This window comes from Melozone crissalis, unplaced genomic scaffold, assembly GCF_028551555.1.
Source record: "Melozone crissalis strain CALT ecotype California unplaced genomic scaffold, PUWL_Pcris_2 ptg000019l_1, whole genome shotgun sequence".
Lineage (NCBI taxonomy): Eukaryota > Metazoa > Chordata > Aves > Passeriformes > Passerellidae > Melozone > Melozone crissalis.
The window spans coordinates 30335062-30355966 of NW_026535797.1; positions in this window are offsets into that span (position 1 = coordinate 30335062).

Here is a 20905-nt window from a genome sequence, read left to right on the forward strand (position 1 = left end):
GGCAAGGAGAAAATGTGCCAGCACAGAAAACATCTCCCATCGTGTTCTCGAAGTTGCACGGGGGTCTGCCGAGTGTTTTGAAGGAGGAGAAAGAATGTTTTGCAAAACACCTTCCAATTGAATGTTCATGTGATTAGAAAAGGCAGGGGAGTGGTAAGGAATTGTTTTCCCTCAGTTGGCAAGCTGCGCACACAATCGCAGTGTTGTACAGCTTGCTTCTTCACCTTTGCCAAGCTGCCGCTCTCTCCGGCTCCCGGAGGCGAAGAAGCGGCTTCTTTGCGCAAAGACGATTGTGCCGCTCACAGTGCTCTGCGGAGTGCGGCTTCTCCCGAAAGACCTCATGGGAGCAGAGCTTAGCTCCGCAGATCATCGTACCTTCGTCTTTAGCCTCTTTTCTCGTCTACATCTTAGCAAAAAGCTTTTCCACTCTGTCTGGCAAGGAGAAACTGTGCCAGCACACAAAACATCTCCCATCCTGTTCTAGAGCTTGCACGGAGGTCTGCCGAGTGTTTTGCAAGAAGAGAAAGAAAGTTTTCCAAAACAGATTCCAATCGAATGTTCATGTGATTAGAAAAGGCAGGGGAGTGGTAAGGTACTGTTTTCTATCAGTTGGCAAGCTGCACACACAATGGCAGTGTTGTACAGCTTGCTTCTTCACCTTTGCGAAGCTGCCGCTCTCTCCGGCTCCCGGGGGTGAAGAGGCGGCTTCTTCGCGCAAAGACGATTCTGCCGCTCACAGTGCTCTGCGGTGTGCGGCTTCAGTCGAAAGACGCCCGGGAGCGGCGCTTAGCTCCGCAGAGCATCGTAACTTCGTCTGTAGCGTCTCTTCTCGTCTACATCTTAGCAAAAAGCTTTTCCACTATGCCTGGCAAGGAGAAACTCTGCCAGCACAGAAAACATCTCCCATCGTGTTCTCGAAGTTGCACGGGGGTCTGCCGAGTGTTTTGCAAGAAGAGAAACAAAGTTGTGCAAAACAGCCTCCAATCGAATGTTCATGTGATTAGAAAAGGCAGGGGAGTGGTAAGGTACTGTTTCCTATTAGTTTTCAAGCTGCGCACACAATCGCAGGGTTGTACAGCTTGCTTCTTCACCTTTGCCAAACTGCCGCTCTCTCTGGCTCCCGGGGGCGAAGAGGCAGCTTCTTCGCGCAAAGACTATTTTGCAGCTCACAGTGCTCTGCGGAGTGCGGCTTCTCCCGAAAGACGCCCGGGAGCGGCGCTTTGCTCCGCAGAGCATCGTACCTTCGTCTGTAGCGTCTCTTCTCGTCCACATCTTAGCTAAAAGCTTTTCCACTATGTCTGGGAAGGAGAAACTGTGCCAGCACAGAAAACATCTCCCACCGTGTTCTCGAAGTTGCACGGGGGTCTGCCGATTGTTTTGCAAGAAGAGAAAGAATGTTCTGCAAAACAGCTTCCAATCAAATGTTCATGTGATTAGAAAAGGCAGGGGAGTTGTAAGGTACTGTTTTCTATCAGTTAGCAGGCTGCGCAAACACAATGGCAGAGTTGTACAGCTTGCTTCTTCACCTTTGCCAAGCTGCCGCTCTCTCCGGCTCCCGGAGGCGAAGAAGCGGCTTCTTCGCGCAAAGACGATTGTGCCGCTCACAGTGCTCTGCGGAGAGCGGCTTCTGCCGAAAGACGCCCGGGAGCGGCGCTTGGCTCCGCAGAGCATCGTACCTTGGTCTTTAGCGTCTGTTCTCGCCTACATCTTAGCTAAAAGCTTTTCCACTATGTCTGGCAAGGAGAAACTGTGCCAGCACAGAAAACATCTCCCATCGTGTTCTCGAAGTTGCACGGAGGTCTGCCGAATGTTATGCAAGAAGAGAAAGAAAGTTGTCCAAAACAGATTCCAATCGAATGTACATGTGATTAGAAAAGGCAGGGGAGTGGTAAGGTACTGTTTTCTATCAGTTGGCAAGCTGCGCACACATTCGCAGTGTTGTTCAGCTTGCTTCTTCACCTTTGCGACGACGCCGCTCTCTCGGGCTCCCAGAGTCGAAGAAGCGGCTTCTTCGCGCAAAGACGATTCTGTCGCTCACAGTACTCTGCGGAGTGCGGCTTCTGCCGAAAGACGCCCGGGAGCCGAGATTAGCTACGCAGATCATGGCACCTTCGTCTGTAGCGTCTGTTCTCGTCTACATCTTAGCAAAAAGCTTTTCCACTCTGTCTGGCAAGGAGAAACTGTGCCAGCACAGAAAACATCTCCCATCGTGTTCTCCAAGTTGCACGGAGGTCTGCCGATTGTTTTGCAAGAAGAGAAAGAAAGTTGTGCAAAACAGCTTCCAATCGACTGTTCACGTGATTAGAAAAGGCCGGGGAGTAGTAAGGTACTATTTTCTATCAGTTAGAAGGATGCGCACCCATTCGCAGTGTTGTACAGCTTGCTTCTTCACCTTTGTGAAGCTGCCGCTCTCTCCGCCACCCGGAGGCGAGGAAGCGGCTTCTTCGCGCAAAGACGATTCTGCCGCTCACAGTGCTCTGCGGAGTGCGGCTTCTGACGAAAGACGCCCGGGAGCAGAGCTTAGCTCCGCAGAGCATCGTACCTTCGTTTTAGAGTCTCTTCTCATCTACATCTTAGCAAAAAGTTTTTCCGCTATGTCTGGCAAGGAGAAACTGGGCCAGCACAGAAAACATCTCCCATCGTGTTCTCGAAGTTGCACGGAGGTCTGCCGAGTGTTTTGCAAGAAGAGAAAGAATGTCTTGCAAACAGTTTCCAATCGAATGTTCATGTGATTAGAAAAGGCAGGGGAGTGGTAAGGTACTGTTTTCTATCAGTTGGCAAGCTGCGCACACAATGGCAGTGTTGTACAGCTTGCTTCTTCACCTTTGCCAAGCTTCCGCTCTCTCCGGCTCCCGGAGGCGAAGAAGCGGCTTCTCCGCGCAAAGATGATTGTGCCGCTCACAGTGCTCTGCGGAGTGCGGCTTCTGCCAAAAGACGCCCGGGAGCGGCGCGTAGCTCCGCAGAGCATGGCACCTTAGTCTTTACCTACTCTTCTCGTCTACATCTTAGCAAAAAGCTTTTCCACTATGTCTGGCAAGGAGAAACTGGGCCAGCACTGAAAACACCTCCCATCGTTTTCTAGAAGTTGTACGGAGGTCTGCCGAATGTTTTGCAAGAAGAGAAAGAAAGTTGTGCAAAACAGCTTCCAATCGAGGGTTCATGGGATAAGAAAAGGCAGGGGAGTGGTCAGGTACTGTTTTCTCTCAGTTGGCAAGCTGCGCACACATTCGCAGGGTTGTACAGCTTGCTTCTTCACCTTTGCGACGATGCCGCTCTCTCGGGCTCTCAGAGTCGAAGAAGCGGCTTCTTCGCGCAAAGACGATTCTGTCGCTCACAGTACTCTGCGGAGTGCGGCTTCTGCCGAAAGACGCCCGGGAGCGGCGCTTATCTACACAGATCATGGCACCTTCGTCTGTAGCGTCTCTTCTCGTCTACGTCTTAGCAATAGGCTTTTCCACTATGTCTGGCAAGGAGAAACTCTGCCAGCACAGAAAACATCTCCCATCGTGTTCGCGAAGTTACACGGAGGTCTGCCGAGTGTTTTGCAGGAAGAGAAAGAATGTTTTGCAAAACAGCTTCCAATCGAATGTTCATGTGATTAGAAACGGCAGGGGAGTGGTAAGGAACTGTTTTCCCGCAGTTGGAAAGCTGCGCACACAATCGCAGGGTTGTACAGCTTGCTTCTTCACATTTGCAACGATGCCGCAATCTCGGGCTCCCAGAGTCGAAGAAGCGGCTTCTTCGCGCAAAGACGATTCTGTCGCTCACAGTACTCTGCGGAGTGCGGCTTCTGCCGAAAGATGCCCGGGAGCGGCGCTTATCTACGGAGATCATGGCACCTTCGTCTGTAGTATCTCTTCTCGTCTACATCTTAGCAAAAACTTTTCCAATCTGTCTGGCAAGGAGAAACTGTGCCAGCACACAAAATATCTCCCATGGTGTTCTAGAGGCTGCACGGAGGTCTGCCGAGTGTTTTGCAAGAAGAGAAATAAAGGTGTCCAAAACAGCTTCCAATCGAATGTTCATGTGAGTAGAAAAGGTAGGAGAGTGGTCAGGTACTGTTTTCTCTCAGTTTGTAAGCTGCACACACAATGGCAGTGTTGTACAGCTTGCTTCTTCACCTTTGCAAAGCTGCAGAGCACAGTACCTTCCTCTTTAGCCTCTCTTCTCGTCTACATCTTAGCAAAAAGCTTTTCCACTCTGTCTGGCAAGGAGAAACTGAGCCAGCACAGAAAACATCTCCCATCGTGTTCTAGAAGTTGCACGGAGGTCTGCCGAATGTTTTGCAAGAAGAGAAAGAAAGTTGTACAAAACAGCTTCCAATCGAATATTCATGGGAATAGAAAAGGCAGGAGAGTGGTCAGGTACTGTTTTCTCTAAGTTGGCAAGCTGCACACACAATGGCAGTGTTGTACAGCTTGCTTCTTCACCTTTGCCAAGTTGCAGAGCACAGTACCTTCGTCTTTAGCCTCTCTTCTCGTCTACATTTTAGCAAAAAGCTTTTCCACTCTGTCTGGCAAGGAGAAACTATGCCAGCACAGAAAACATCTCCCATCGTGTTCTAGAAGTTGCACGGAGGTCTGCCGAGTGTTTTGCAAGAAGAGAAAGAAAGTTGTCCAAAACAGCTTCCAATCGAATATTCATGTGAATAGAAAAGGCAGGAGAGTGGTCAGGTACTGTTTTCTCTCAGTTGGCAAGCTGCACACACAATGGCAGTGTTGTACAGCTTGCTTCTTCACCTTTGCCAAGCTGCCGCTCTCTCCGGCTCCCGGAGATGAAGAAGCGACTTTTTCGCGCAAAGACGATTCTGCCGCTCACAGTGCTCTGCGGTGTGCGCCTTCTGCCGAAAGACGACCGTGAGCAGAGCTTAGGTCTGCAGAGCACCGTACCTTCGTCTTTAGCCTCTCTTCTCGTCTACATCTTAGCAAAAAGCTTTTCCACTCTGTCTGGCAAGGAGAAACTGTGCCAGCACACAAAACATCTCCCATCCAATTCTAGAAGTTGCACGGAGGTCTGCCGGGTGTTTTGCAAGAAGAGGATGAAAGTTGTCCAAAACAGCTTCCAATCGAATATTCATGTGAATAGAAAAGGTAGGAGAGTGGTCAGATACTGTTTTCTCTCAGTTGGCAAGCTGCACACAAAAAAGCAGTGTTGTACAGCTTGCTTCTTCACCTTTGCCAAGCTGCAGAGCACAGTAACTTCGTCTTTAGCCTCTCTTCTCGTCTACATCTTAGCAAAAAGCTTTTCCACTCTGTCTGGCAAGGAGAAACTCTGCCAGCACACAAAACATCTCCCATCGTATTCTAGAGGCTGCACGGAGGTCTGCCGAGTGTTTTGCAAGAAGAGAAACAAAGTTGTCCAATACAGCTTCCAATCGAATATTCATGTGAATAGAAAAGGCAGGAGAGTGGTCAGGTACTGTTTTCTCTCAGTTGGCAAGCTGCACACACAATGGCAGTGTTGTACAGCTTGCTTCTTCACCTTTGCCAAGCTGCAGAGCACAATACATTCTTCTTAACCTCTCTTCTCGTCTACATCTTAGCAAAAAGCTTTTCCACTCTGTCTGGCATGGGGAAACTGTGCCAGCACACAAAACATCTCCCATCCTGTTCTAGAGGCTGCACGGAGGTCTGCCGAGTGTTTTGCAAGAAGAGAAAGAAAGTTGTCCAAAACAGCTTCCAATCGAATATTCATGTGAATAGAAAAGGCAGGAGAGTTGTCAGGTATTGTTTTCTCTCAGTTGGCAAGCTGCGCACACAATGGCAGTGTTGTACAGCTTGCTTCTTCACCTTTGCCAAGCTTCCGCTCTCTCCGGCTCCCGGAGGCGAAGAAGCGGCTTCTCCGCGCAAAGATGATTGTGCCGCTCACAGTGCTCTGCGGAGTGCGGCTTCTGCCGAAAGACGCCCGGGAGCGGCGCGTAGCTCCGCAGAGCATGGCACCTTAGTCTTTACCTACTCTTCTCGTCTACATCTTAGCAGAAAGCTTTTCCACTATGTCTGGCAAGGAGAAACTGGGCCAGAACTGAAAACACCTCCCATCGTTTTCTAGAAGTTGTACGGAGGTCTGCCGAATATTTTGCAAGAAGAGAAAGAAAGTTGTGGAAAACAGCTTCCAATCGATGGTTCATGGGATAAGAAAAGGCAGGGGAGTGGTCAGGTACTGTTTTCTCTCAGTTGGCAAGCTGCGCACACATTCGCAGGGTTGTACAGCTTGCTTCTTCACCTTTGCGACGATGCCGCTCTCTCGGGCTCTCAGAGTCGAAGAAGCGGTTTCCTCGCGCAAAGACGATTCTGTCGCTCACAGTACTCTGCGGAGTGCGGCTTCTGCCGAAAGACGCCCGGGAGCGGCGCTTATCTACACAGATCATGGCACCTTCGTCTGTAGCGTCTCTTCTCGTCTACGTCTTAGCAAAAGGCTTTTCCACTATGTCTGGAAAGGAAAAACTCTTCCAGCACAGAAAACATCTCCCATCGTGTTCGCGAAGTTACACGGAGGTCTGCCGAGTGTTTTACAGGAAGAGAAAGAATGTTTTGCAAAACAGCTTCCAATCGAATGTTCATGTGATTAGAAACGGCAGGGGAGTGGTAAGGAACTGTTTTCCGGCAGTTGGAAAGCTGCGCACACAATCGCAGGGTTGTACAGCTTGCTTCTTCACATTTGCAACGATGCCGCAATCTCGGGCTCCCAGAGTCGAAGAAGCGGCTTATTCGCGCAAAGACGATTCTGTCGCTCACAGTACTCTGCGGAGTGCGGCTTCTGCCGAAAGACGCCCGGGAGCGGCGCTTATCTACGGAGATCATGGCACCTTCGTCTGTAGTATCTCTTCTCGTCTACATCTTAGCAAAAAGCTTTTCCACTATGTCTGGCAAGAAGAAACTGTGCCAGGAGAGAAAACATCTCCCATCATCTTCTCGAAGTTGCACGGAGGTCGGCCGAATGTTTTGCAAGAAGAGAAAGAAATATGTGCAAAACAGCTTCCAATCGAATGTTCATGGGATAAGAAAAGGCAGGGGAGTGGTCAGGTACTGTTTTCTCTCAGTTGGCAAGCTGCGCACACAATGGCACTGTTGTACAGCTTGCTTCTACACCTTTGCCAAGCTGCCGCTCTCTCCGGCTCCCGGAGGCGAAGAAGCGGCTTCTTCGCGCAAAGACGATTCTGCCGCTCACAGTGCTCTGCGGTGTGCGCCTTCTGCCGAAAGACGCCCGTGAGCAGAGCTTTGCTCTGCAGAGCACCGTACCTTCGTCTTTAGCCTCTCTTCTCGTCTACATCTTAGAAAAACTTTTCCAATCTGTCTGGCAAGGAGAACCTGTGCCAGCACACAAAACATCTCCCATGGTGTTCTAGAGGCTGCACGGAGGTCTGCCGAGTGTTTTGCAAGAAGAGATATAAAGGTGTCCAAAACAGCTTCCAATCGAATGTTCATGTGAATAGAAAAGGTAGGAGAGTGGTCAGGTACTGTTTTCTCTCAGTTTGTAAGCTGCACACACAATGGCAGTGTTGTACAGCTTGCTTCTTCACCTTTGCAAAGCTGCAGAGCACAGTACCTTCGTCTTTAGCCTCTCTTCTCGTCTACATCTTAGCAAAAAGCTTTTCCACTCTGTCTGGCAAGGAGAAACTGAGCCAGCACAGAAAACATCTCCCATCGTGTTCTAGAAGTTGCACGGAAGTCTGCCGAGTGTTTTGCAAGAAGAGAAAGAAAGTTGTCCAAAAGAGCTTCCAATCGAATATTCATGTGAATAGAAAAGGCAGGAGAGTGGTCAGGTACTGTTTTCTCTCAGTTGGCAAGCTGCACACACAATGGCAGTGTTGTACAGCTTGCTTCTTCACCTTTGCCAAGCTGCAGAGCACAGTACCTTCGTCTTTAGCCTCTCTTCTCGTCTACATCTTAGCAAAAAGCTTTTCCACTCTGTCTGGCAAGGAGAAACTGTGCCAGCACACAAAACATCTCCCATCCTGTTCTAGAAGTTGCACGGAGGTCTGCCGAGTGTTTTGCAAGAAGAGAAAGAAAGTTGTCGAAAACAGCTTCCAATCGAATATTCATGTGAATAGAAAAGGCAGGAGAGTGGTCAGGTACTGTTTTCTCTCAGTTGGCAAGCTGCACACACAATGGCAGTGTTGTACAGCTTGCTTCTTCACCTTTGCCAAGCTGCCGCTCTCTCCGGCTCCCGGAGGTGAAGAAGCGACTTTTTCGCGCAAAGACGATTCTGCCGCTCACAGTGCTCTGCGGTGTGCGCCTTCTGCCGAAAGACGCCCGTGAGCAGAGCTTAGGTCTGCAGAGCACCGTACCTTCGTCTTTAGCCTCTCTTCTCGTCTACATCTTAGCAAAAAGCTTTTCCACTCTGTCTGGCAAGGAGAAACTGTGCCAGCACACAAAACATCTCCCATCCAATTCTAGAAGTTGCACGGAAGTCTGCCGGGTGTTTTGCAAGAAGAGGATGAAAGTTGTCCAAAACATCTTCCAATCGAATATTCATGTGAATAGAAAAGGCAGGAGAGTGGTCAGGTACTGTTTTCTCTCAGTTGGCAAGCTGCACACACAATGGCACTGTTGTACAGCTTGCTTCTTCACCTTTGCCAAGCTGCAGAGCACAGTAACTTCGTCTTTAGCCTCTCTTCTCGTCTACATCTTAGCAAAAAGCTTTTCCACTCTGTCTGGCAAGGAGAAACTGTGCCAGCACACAAAACATCTCCCATCGTGTTCTAGAGGCTGAACGGAGGTCTGCCGAGTGTTTTGCAAGAAGAGAAAGAAAGTTGTCCAAAACAGCTTCCAATCGAATATTCATGTGAATAGAAAAGGCAGGAGAGTGGTCAGGTACTGTTTTCTCTCAGTTGGCAAGCTGCACACACAGAAGCAGAGTTGTACAGCTTGCCTCTTCACCTTTGCCAAGCTGCAGAGCACCGTACCTTCGTCTTTAGCCTCTCTTCTCGTCTACATCTTAGCAAAAAGCTTTTCCACTCTGTCTGGCAAGGAGAAACTGTGCCAGCACACAAAACATCTCCCATCGTATTCTAGAGGCTGAACGGAGGTCTGCCGAGTGTTTTGCAAGAAGAGAAAGAAAGTTGTCCAAAACAGCTTCCAATCGAATATTCATGTGAATAGAAAAGGCAGGAGAGTGGTCAGATACTGTTTTCTCTCAGTTGGCAAGCTGAACACAATGGCAGTGTTGTACAACTTGCTTCTTCATCTTTGCCAAGCTGCAGATCACAGCACCGTCTTCCTTAGCCTCTCTTCTCGTCTACATCTTAGCAAAAAGCTTTTCCACTCTGTCTGGCAAGGAGAAACTCTGCCAGCACACAAAACATCTCCCATCGTATTCTAGAGGCTGCACGGAGGTCTGCCGAGTGTTTTGCAAGAAGAGAAAGAAAGTTGTCCAAAACAGCTTCCAATCGAATATTCATGTGAATTGAAAAGGTAGGAGAGTGGTCAGATACTGTTTTCTCTCAGTTTGTAAGCTGCACACACAATGGCAGTGTTGTACAGCTTGCTTCTTCACCTTTGCCAAGCTGCAGAGCACCGTACCTTCGTCTTTAGCCTCTCTTCTCGTCTACATCTTAGCAAAAAGCTTTACCACTCTGTCTGGCAAGGAGAAATTGTGCCAGCACACAAAACATCTCCCATCGTGTCCTAGAAGTTGCACGGAGGTCTGCCGAGTGTTTTGCAAGAAGAGAAACAAAGTTGTCCTATACAGCTTCCAATCGAATATTCATGTGAATAGAAAAGGCAGGAGAGTGGTCAGGTACTGTTTTCTCTCAGTTGGCAAGCTGCACACACAATGGCAGTGTTGTACAGGTTGCTTCTTCACCTTTGCCAAGCTGCAGAGCACAATACATTCTTCTTAACCTCTCTTCTCCTTTACATCTTAGCAAAAAGCTTTTCCACTCTGTCTGGCATGGGGAAACTGTGCCAGCACAGAAAACATCTCCCATCCTGTTCTAGAGGCTGCACGGAGGTCTGCCGAGTGTTTTGCAAGAAGAGAAAGAAAGTTGTCCAAAACAGCTTCCAATCGAATATTCATGTGAATAGAAAAGGCAGGAGAGTTGTCAGGTATTGTTTTCTCTCAGTTGGCAAGCTGCGCACACAATGGCAGTGTTGTACAGCTTGCTTCTTCACCTTTGCCATGCTGCCGCTCTCTCCGGCTCCCGGAGGCGAAGAAGCGGCTTCTTCGCGCAAAGACGATTCTGCCGCTCACAGTGCTCTGCGGTGTGCGCCTTCTGCCGAAAGACGCCCGTGAGCAGAGCTTAGCTCTGCAGAGCACCGTACCTTCGTCTTTAGCCTCTCTTCTCGTCTACATCTTAGCAGAAAGCTTTTCCACCCTGTCTGGCAAGGAGAAACTGTGCCAGCACACAAAACATCTCCCATCGTTTCCTAGAAGTTGCACGGAGGTCTGCCGAGTGTTTTGCAAGAAGAGAAAGAAAGTTTTCCAATACAGCTTCCAATCGAATATTCATGTGAATAGAAAAGGCAGGAGAGTGGTCAGGTACTGTTTTCTCTCAGTTGGCAAGCTGCACACACAATGGCAGTGTTGTACAGCTTGCTTCTTCACCTTTGCCAAGCTGCAGAGCACAATACATTCTTCTTAACCTCTCTTCTCGTCTACATCTTAGCAAAAAGCTTTTCCACTCTGTCTGGCATGGGGAAACTGTGCCAGCACAGAAAACATCTCCCATCCTGTTCTAGAGGCTGCACGGAGGTCTGCCGAGTGTTTTGCAAGAAGAGAAAGAAAGTTGTCCAAAACAGCTTCCAATCGAATATTCATGTGAATAGAAAAGGCAGGAGAGTTGTCAGGTATTGTTTTCTCTCAGTTGGCAAGCTGCACACACAATGGCAGTGTTGTACAGCTTGCTTCTTCACCATTGCCATGCTGCCGCTCTCTCCGGCTCCCGGAGTCGAAGAAGCGGCTTCTTCGCGCAAAGACGATTCTGCCGCTCACAGTGCTCTGCGGTGTGCGCCGTCTGCCGAAAGACGCCCGTGAGCAGAGCTTTGCTCTGCAGAGCACCGTACCTTCGTCTTTAGACTCTCTTCTCGTCTACATCTTAGCAAAAAGCTTTTCCACTCTGTCTGGCAAGGAGAAACTGTGCCAGCATACAAAACATCTCCCATCGTGTTCTAGACGTTGCACGGAGGTCTGCCGAGTGTTTTGCAAGAAGAGAAAGAAAGTTGTCGAAAACAGCTTCCAATCGAATATTCATGTGAATAGAAAAGGCAGGAGAGTGGTCAGGTACTGTTTTCTCTCAGTTGGCAAGCTGCACATACAATGGCAGTGTTGTACAGCTTGCTTCTTCACCTTTGCCAAGCTGCAGAGCACAGTATCTTCGTCTTTAGCCTCTCTTCTCGTCTACATCTTAGCAAAAAGATTTTCCACTCTGTCTGGAAAGGAGAAACTGTGCCAGCACACAAAAAATCTCCCATCGTGTTCTAGAGGCTGAACGGAGGTCTGCCGAGTGTTTTGCAAGAAGAGAAAGAAAGTTGTCCAAAACAGCTTCCAATCGAATATTCATGTGAATAGAAAAGGCAGGAGAGTGGTCAGGTACTGTTTTCTCTCAGTTGGCAAGCTGCACACACAATGGCAGTGTTGTACATCTTGCTTCTTCACCTTTGCCAAGCTGCAGAGCACAGTACCTTCGTCCTTAGCCTCTCTTCTCGTCTACATCTTAGCAAAAAGCTTTTCCACTCTGTCTGGCAAGGAGAAACTGTGCCAGCACACAAAACATCTCCCATCCTGTTCTAGAGGCTGCACGGAGTTGTGACGAGAGTTTTGCAAGAAGAGAAAGAAAGTTGTCCAAAACAGATTCCAATCGAATATTCATGTGAATAGAAAAGGCAGGAGAGTGGTCAGGTACTGTTTTCTCTCAGTTGGCAAGCTGCACACACAATGGCAGTGTTGTACAGCTTGCTTCTTCACCTTTGCCAAGCTGCAGAACACAGTACCTTCGTCTTTAGCCTCTGTTCATGTCTACATCTTGGCAAAAAGCTTACCCACTCTCTCTGGCAAGGAGAAACTGTGGCAGCACAAAAAACATATCCCATCGTGTTCTAGAGGCTGCACGGTGGTCTGCCGAGTGTTTTGCAAGAAGAGAAAGAAAGTTGTCCAAAACAGCTTCCAATCGAATGTTCATGTGAATAGAAAAGGCAGGAGAGTGATCAGGTACTGTTTTCTCTCAGTTGGCAAGCTGCGCACACAATGGCAGTGTTGTACAGCTTGCTTCTACACCTTTGCCAAGCTGCCGCTCTCTCGGGCTCCCGGAGGCGAAGAAGCGGCTTCTTCGCGCAAAGACGATTCTGCCGCTCACAGTGCTCTGCGGTGTGCGCCTTCTGCCGAAAGACGCCCGTGAGCAGAGCTTAGCTCTGTAGAGCACCGTACCTTCGTCTTTAGCCTCTCTTCTCGTCTACATCTTAGCAAAAAGCTTTTCCACTCTGTCTGGCAAGGAGAAACTCTGCCAGCACAGAAAACATCTCCCATGGTGTTCTAGAGGCTGCACGGAGGTCTGCCGAGTGTTTTGCAAGAAGAGAAAGAAAGTTGTCCAAAACAGCTTCCAATCGAATGTTCATGTGAATAGAAAAGGCAGGAGAGTGGTCAGGTACTGTTTTCTCTCAGTTGGCAAGCTGCACACACAATGGCAGTGTTGTACAGCTTGCTTCTTCACCTTTGAAAAGATGCAGTGCACCGTACCTTCGTCTTTAGCCTCTCTTCTCGTCTACATCTTAGCAAAAAGCTTTTCCACTCTGTCTGGCAAGGAGAAACTGTGCCAGCACACAAAACATCTTCCATCGTGCTCTAGAAGTTGCACGGAGGTCTGCCGAGTGTTTTGCAAGAAGAGAAATAAAGTTGTCCAAAGCAGCTTCCAATCGAATATTCATGTGAATAGAAAAGGCAGGAGAGTGGTCAGGTACTGTTTTCTCTCAGTTGGCAAGCTGCACACCAAATGGCACTGTTGTACAGCTTGATTCTTCACCTTTGCCAAGCTGCCGCTCTCTCCGGCTCCCGGAGGTGAAGAAGCGGCTTCTTCGCGCAAAGACGATTCTGCCGCTCACAGTGCTCTGCGGTGTGCGCCTTCTGCCGAGAGACGCCCGGGAGCAGAGTTTAGCTCTGCAGAGCACCGTACCTTCGTCTTTAGACTCTCTTCTCGTCTACATCTTAGCAAAAAGCTTTTCCACTCTGTCTGGCAAGGAGAAACTGTGCCAGCACAGAAAACATCTCCCATGGTGTTCTAGAAGTTGCACGGAGGTCTGCCGAGTGTTTTGCAAGAAGAGAAAGAAAGTTGTCCAAAACAGCTTCCAATCGAATATTCATGTGAATAGAAAAGGCAGGAGAGTGGTCAGGTACTGTTTTCTCTCAGTTGGCAAGCTGCACACACAATGGCAGTGTTGTACAGCTTGCTTCTTCACCTTTGCCAAGCTGCAGAGCACAGTACCTTCGTCTTTAGCCTCTCTTCTCGTCTACATCTTAGCAAAAAGCTTTTCCACTCTGTCTGGCAAGGAGAAACTGTGCCAGCACACAAAACATCTCCCATCGTGTTCTAGAGGCTGCACGGAGGTCTGCCGAGTGTTTTGCAAGAAGAGAAAGAAAGTTGTCCAAAACAGCTTCCAATCGAATATTCATGTGAATAGAAAAGGCAGGAGAGTGGTCAGGTACTGTTTTCTATCAGTTGGCAAGCTGCACACACAATGGAAGTGTTTTACAGCTTGCTTCTTCACCTTTGCCAAGCTGCAGAGCACAGTACCTTCGTCCTTAGCCTCTCTTCTCGTCTACATCTTAGCAAAAAGCTTTTCCACTCTGTCTGGCAAGGAGAAAGTGTGCCAGCACACAAAACATCTCCCATCGTGTTCTAGAGGCTGCACGGAGGTCTGCCGAGAGTTTTGCAAGAAGAGAGAGAAAGTTGTCGAAAACAGCTTCCAATCGAATATTCATGTGAATAGAAAAGGCAGGAGAGTGGTCAGGTACTGTTTTCTCTCAGTTGGCAAGCTGCACACACAATGGCAGTGTTGTACAGCTTGCTTCTTCACCTTTGCCAAGCTGCAGAGCGCCGTACCTTCGTCTTTAGCCTCTCTTCTCGTCTACATCTTAGCAAAAAGCTTACCCACTCTGTCTGGCAAGGAGAAACTGTGCCAGCACACAAAACATCTCCCATCGTGTTCTAGAAGCTGCACGGAGGTCTGACGAGTGTTTTGCAAGAAGAGAAAGAAAGTTGTCCAAAACAGCTTCCAATCGAATATTCATGTGAATAGAAAAGGCAGGAGAGTTGTCAGGTATTGTTTTCTCTCAGTTGGCAAGCTGCACACACAATGGCAGTGTTGTACAGCTTGCTTCTTCACCATTGCCATGCTGCCGCTCTCTCCGGCTCCCGGAGGCGAAGAAGCGGCTTCTTCGCGCAAAGACGATTCTGCAGCTCACAGTGCTCTGCGGTGTGCGCCGTCTGCCGAAAGACGCCCGTGAGCAGAGCTTAGGTCTGCAGAGCACCGTACCTTCGTCTTTAGCCTCTCTTCTCGTCTACATCTTAGCAAAAAGCTTTTCCACTCTGTCTGGCAAGGAGAAACTGTGCCAGCATACAAAACATCTCCCATCGTGTTCTAGAAGTTGCACGGAGGTCTGCCGAGTGTTTTGCAAGAAGAGAAAGAAAGTTGTCGAAAACAGCTTCCAATCGAATATTCATGTGAATAGAAAAGGCAGGAGAGTGGTCAGGTACTGTTTTCTCTCAGTTGGCAAGCTGCACACACAATGGCAGTGTTGTACAGCTTGCTTCTTCACCTTTGCCAAGCTGCAGAGCACAGTATCTTCGTCTTTAGCCTCTCTTCTCGTCTACATCTTAGCAAAAAGCTTTTCCACTCTGTCTGGCAAGGAGAAACTGTGCCAGCACACAAAACATCTCCCATCGTGTTCTAGAGGCTGCACGGAGGTCTGCCGAGTGTTTTGCAAGAAGAGAAAGAAAGTTGTCCAAAACAGCTTCCAATCGAATATTCATGTGAATAGAAAAGGCAGGAGAGTGGTCAGGTACTGTTTTCTCTCAGTTGGCAAGCTGCACACACAATGGCAGTGTTGTACATCTTGCTTCTTCACCTTTGCCAAGCTGCAGAGCACAGTACCTTCGTCCTTAGCCTCTCTTCTCGTCTACATCTTAGCAAAAAGCTTTTCCACTCTGTCTGGCAAGGAGAAAGTGTGCCAGCACACAAAACATCTCCCATCCTGTTCTAGAGGCTGCACGGAGTTGTGACGAGAGTTTTGCAAGAAGAGAAAGAAAGTTGTCCAAAACAGCTTCCAATCGAAAGTTCATGTGAATAGAAAAGGCAGGAGAGTGGTCAGGTACTGTTTTCTCTCAGTTGGCAAGCTGCACACACAATGGCAGTGTTGTACAGCTTGCTTCTTCACCTTTGCCAAGCTGCAGAACACAGTACCTTCGTCTTTAGCCTCTGTTCATGTCTACATCTTGGCAAAAAGCTTACCCACTCTCTCTGGCAAGGAGAAACTGTGGCAGCACAAAAAACATATCCCATCGTGTTCTAGAGGCTGCACGGTGGTCTGCCGAGTGTTTTGCAAGAAGAGAAAGAAAGTTGTCCAAAACAGCTTCCAATCGAATGTTCATGTGAATAGAAAAGGCAGGAGAGTGGTCAGGTACTGTTTTCTCTCAGTTGGCAAGCTGCGCACACAATGGCAGTGTTGTACAGCTTGCTTCTACACCTTTGCCAAGCTGCCGCCCTCTCGGGCTCCCGGAGGCGAAGAAGCGGCTTCTTCGCGCAAAGACGATTCTGCCGCTCACAGTGCTCTGCGGTGTGCGCCTTCTGCCGAAAGACGCCCGTGAGCAGAGCTTAGCTCTGTAGAGCACCGTACCTTCGTCTTTAGCCTCTCTTCTCGTCTACATCTTAGCAAAAAGCTTTTCCACTCTGTCTGGCAAGGAGAAACTGTGCCAGCACAGAAAACATCTCCCATGGTGTTCTAGAGGCTGCACGGAGGTCTGACGAGTGTTTTGCAAGAAGAGAAAGAAAGTTGTCCAAAACAGCTTCCAATCGAATATTCATGTGAATAGAAAAGGCAGGAGAGTGGTCACGTACTGTTTTCTCTCAGTTGGCAAGCTGCACACACAATGGCAGTGTTGTACAGCTTGCTTCTTCACCTTTGCCAAGCTGCAGAGCACAGTACCTTCGTCCTTAGCCTCTCTTCTCGTCTACATCTTAGCAAAAAGCTTTTCCTCTCTGTCTGGCAAGGAGAAAGTGTGCCAGCACACAAAACATCTCCCATCGTGTTCTAGAGGCTGCACGGATGTCTGCCGAGAGTTTTGCAAGAAGAGAGAGAAAGTTGTCGAAAACAGCTTCCAATCGAATATTCATGTGAATAGAAAAGGCAGGAGAGTGGTCAGGTACTGTTTTCTCTCAGTTGGCAAGCTGCACACACAATCGCAGTGTTGTACAGCTTGCTTCTTCACCTTTGCCACGTTGCAGCACACAGTACCTTCGTCCTTAGCCTCTCTTCTCGTCTACATCTTAGCAAAAAGCTTTTCCACTCTGTCTGGCAAGGAGAAACTGTGCCAGCACACAAAACATCTCCCATCGTGTTCTAGAGGTTGCACGGAGGTCTGAGGAGAGTTTTGCAGGAAGAGAAAGAAAGTTGTCCTAAACAGCTTCCAATCGAATATTCATGTGAATAGAAAAGGCAGGAGAGTGGTCAGGTACTGTTTTCTCTCAGTTGGCAAGCTGCACACACAATGGCAGTGTTGTACAGCTTGCTTCTTCACCTTTGCCAAGCTGCAGAACACAGTACCTTCGTCTTTAGCCTCTCTTCACGTCTACATCTTAGCAAAAAGCTTACCCACTCTCTCTGGCAAGGAGAAACTGTGGCAGCAGAAAAAACATATCCCATCGTGTTCTAGAGGCTGCACGGAGGTCTGCCGAGTGTTTTGCAAGAAGAGAAAGAAAGTTGTGCAAAACAGCTTCCAATCGAATGTTCATTTGAATAGAAAAGGCAGGAGAGTGGTCAGGTACTGTTTTCTCTCAGTTGGCATGCTGCGCACACAATGGCAGTGTTGTACAGCTTGATTCTACACCTTTGCCAAGCTGCCGCTCTCTCGGGCTCCCGGAGGCGAAGAAGCGGCTTTTTCGCGCAAAGACGGTTCTGCCGCTCACAGTGCTCTGCGGTGTGCGCCTTCTGCCGAAAGACGCCCGTGAGCAGAGCTTAGCTCTGTAGAGCACCGTACCTTCGTCTTTAGCCTCTCTTCTCGTCTACATCTTAGCAAAAAGCTTTTCCACTCTGTCTGGCAAGGAGAAACTGTGCCAGCACAGAAAACATCTCCCATCGTGTTCTAGAGGCTGCACGGAGGTCTGCCGAGTGTTTTGCAAGAAGAGAAAGAAAGTTGTGCAAAACAGCTTCCAATCGAATATTCATGTGAATAGAAAAGGCAGGAGAGTGGTCAGGTACTGTTTTCTCTGAGTTGGCAAGCTGCACACACAATGGCACTGTTGTACAGGTTGCTTCTTCACCTTTGCCAAGCTGCAGAGCACAGTACCTTCGTCTTTAGCCTCTCTTCTCGTCTACATCTTAGCAAAAAGCTTTTCCTCTCTGTCTGGCAAGGAGAAACCTTCCCAGCGCACAAAACATCTCCCATCGTGTTCTAGAGGCTGCACGGAGGTCTGCCGAGTGTTTTGCAAGAAGAGAAAGAAAGTTGTCCAAAACAGCTTCCAATCGAATAGTCATGTGAATAGAAAAGGCAGGAGAGTGGTCAGGTACTGTTTTCTCTCAGTTGGCAAGCTGCACACACAATGGCAGTGTTGTACAGCTTGCTTCTTCACCTTTGCCAAGCTGCAGAACACAGTACCTTCGTCTTTAGCCTCTCTTCACCTCTAAATCTTAGCAAAAAGCTTACCCACTCTCTCTGGCAAGGAGAAACTGAGGCAGCACAAAAAACATATCCCATCGTGTTCTAGAAGCTGCACGGAGGTCTGCCGAGTGTTTTGCAAGAAGAGAAAGAAAGTTGTCCAAAACAGCTTCCAATCGAATGTTCATTTGAATAGAAAAGGCAGGAGAGTGGTCAGGTACTGTTTTCTCTCAGTTGGCAAGCTGCGCACACAATGGCAGTGTTGTACAGCTTGCTTCTACACCTTTGCCAAGCTGCCGCTCTCTCGGGCTCCCGGAGGCGAAGAAGCGGCTTCTTCGCGCAAAGACGATTCTGCCGCTCACAGTGCTCTGCGGTGTGCGCCTTCTGCCGAAAGACGCCCGGGAGCAGAGCTTAGCTCTGCAGAGCACCGTACCTTCGTCTTTAGCCTCTCTTCTCGTCTACATCTTAGCAAAAAGCTTTTCCACTCTGTCTGGCAAGGAGAAACTGTGCCAGCACACAAAACATCTCCCATCGTGTTCTAGAGCTTGCATGGAGGTCTGCCGAGTGTTTTGCAAGAAGAGAAAGAAAGTTGTCCAAAACAGCTTCCAATCGAATATTCATGTGAATAGAAAAGGCAGGAGAGTGGTCAGGTACTGTTTTCTCTCAGTTGGCAAGCTGCACACACAATGGCAGTGTTGTACAGCTTGCTTCTTCACCTTTGCCAAGCTGCAGAGCACAGTACCTTCGTCTTTAGCCTCTCTTCTCGTCTACATCTTAGCAAAAAGCTTTTCCACTCTGTCTGGCAAGGAGAAACTGTGCCAGCACACAAAACATCTCCCATCGTGTTCTAGAGGCTGCACGGAGGTCTGCCGAGTGTTTAGCAAGAAGAGAAAGAAAGTTGTCCAAAACAGCTTCCAATCGAATATTCATGTCAATAGAAAAGGTAGGAGAGTGGTCAGGTACTGTTTTCTCTCAGTTGGCAAGCTGCACACACAATGGCAGTGTTGTACAGCTTGCTTCTTCACCTTTGCCATGCTGCAGCGCACAGTACCTTCGTCCTTAGCCTCTCTTCTCGTCTACATCTTAGCAAAAAGCTTTTCCACTCTGTCTGGCAAGGAGACACTGTGCCAGCACAGAAAACATCTCCCATCGTGTTCTAGAGGCTGCACGGAGGTCTGACGAGTGTTTTGCAAGAAGAGAAAGAAAGTTGTCCAAAACAGCTTCCATTCGAATGTTCATGTGAATAGAAAAGGCAGGAGAGTGGTCAGGTACTGTTTTCTCTCAGTTGGCAAGCTGCACACACAATGGCAAAGTTGTACAGCTTGCTTCTTCACCTTTGCCATGCTGACGCTCTCTCCGGCTCCCGGAGGCGAAGAAGCGGCTTCTTCGCGCAAAGACGATTCTGCCGCTCACAGTGCTCTGCGGTGTGCGCCTTCTCCCGAAAGACGCCCGGGAGCAGAGCTTAGCTCTGCAGAGCACCGTACCTTCGTCTTTAGCCTCTCTTCTCGTCTACATCTTAGCAAAAAGCTTTTCCACTCTGTCTGGCAAGGAGAAACTGTGCCAGCACACAAAACATCTCCCATCCAATTCTAGAAGTTGCACGGAAGTCTGCCGGGTGTTTTGCAAGAAGAGGATGAAAGTTGTCCAAAACATCTTCCAATCGAATATTCATGTGAATAGAAAAGGCAGGAGAGTGGTCAGGTACTGTTTTCTCTCAGTTGGCAAGCTGCACACACAATGGCACTGTTGTACAGCTTGCTTCTTAACCTTTGCCAAGCTGCAGAGCACAGTAACTTCGTCTTTAGCCTCTCTTCTCGTCTACATCTTAGCAAAAAGCTTTTCCACTCTGTCTGGCAAGGAGAAACTGTGCCAGCACACAAAACATCTCCCATGGTGTTCTAGAGGCTGCACGGAGGTCTGCCGAGTGTTTTGCAAGAAGAGAAAGAAAGTTGTCCAAAACAGCTTCCAATCGAATATTCATGTGAATAGAAAAGGCAGGAGAGTGGTCAGGCACTGTTTTCTCTCAGTTGGCAAGCTGCACACACAGAAGCAGAGTTGTACAGCTTGCCTCTTCACCTTTGCCAAGCTGCAGAGCACCGTACCTTCGTCTTTAGCCTCTCTTCTCGTCTACATCTTAGCAAAAACCTTTTCCACCCTGTCTGGCAAGGAGAAACTCTGCCAGCACACAAAACATCTCCCATCGTGTTCTAGAGGCTGAACGGAGGTCTGACGAGTGTTTTGCAAGAAGAGAAAAAAGTTGTCCAAAACAGCTTCCAATCGAAAGTTCATGTGAATAGAAAAGGCAGGAGAGTGGTCAGGTACTGTTTTCTCTCAGTTGGCAAGCTGCACACACAATGGCAGTGTTGTACAGCTTGCTTCTTCACCTTTGCCAAGCTGCAGAGCACCGTACCTTCGTCTTTAGCCTCTCTTCTCGTCTACATCTTAGGAGAAAGCTTTTCCACTCTGTCTGGCAAGGAGAAACTGTGCCAGCACACAAAACATCTCCCATCGTGTTCTAGAGGCTGAACGGAGGTCTGCCGAGTGTTTTGCAAGAAGAGAAAGAAAGTTGTCCAAAACAGCTTCCAATCGAATATTCATGTGAATAGAAAAGGCAGGAGAGTGGTCAGATACTGTTTTCTCTCAGTTGGCAAGCTGCACACAATGGCAGTGTTGTACAACTTGCTTCTTCATCTTTGCCAAGCTGCAGATCACAGTACCGTCTTCCTTAGCCTCTCTTCTCGTCTACATCTTAGCAAAAAGCTTTTCCACTCTGTCTGGCAAGGAGAAACTGTGCCAGCACACAAAACATCTCCCATCGTATTCTAGAGGCTGCACGGAGGTCTGCCGAGTGTTTAGCAAGAAGAGAAAGAAAGTTGTCCAAAACAGCTTCCAATCGAATATTCATGTGAATTGAAAATGTAGGAGAGTGGTCAGGTACTGTTTTCTCTCAGTTTGTAAGCTGCACACACAATGGCAGTGTTGTACAGCTTGCTTCTTCACCTTTGCCAAGCTGCAGAGCACCGTACCTTCGTCTTTAGCCTCTCTTCTCGTCTACATCTTAGCAAAAAGCTTTACCACTCTGTCTGGCAAGGAGAAACTGTG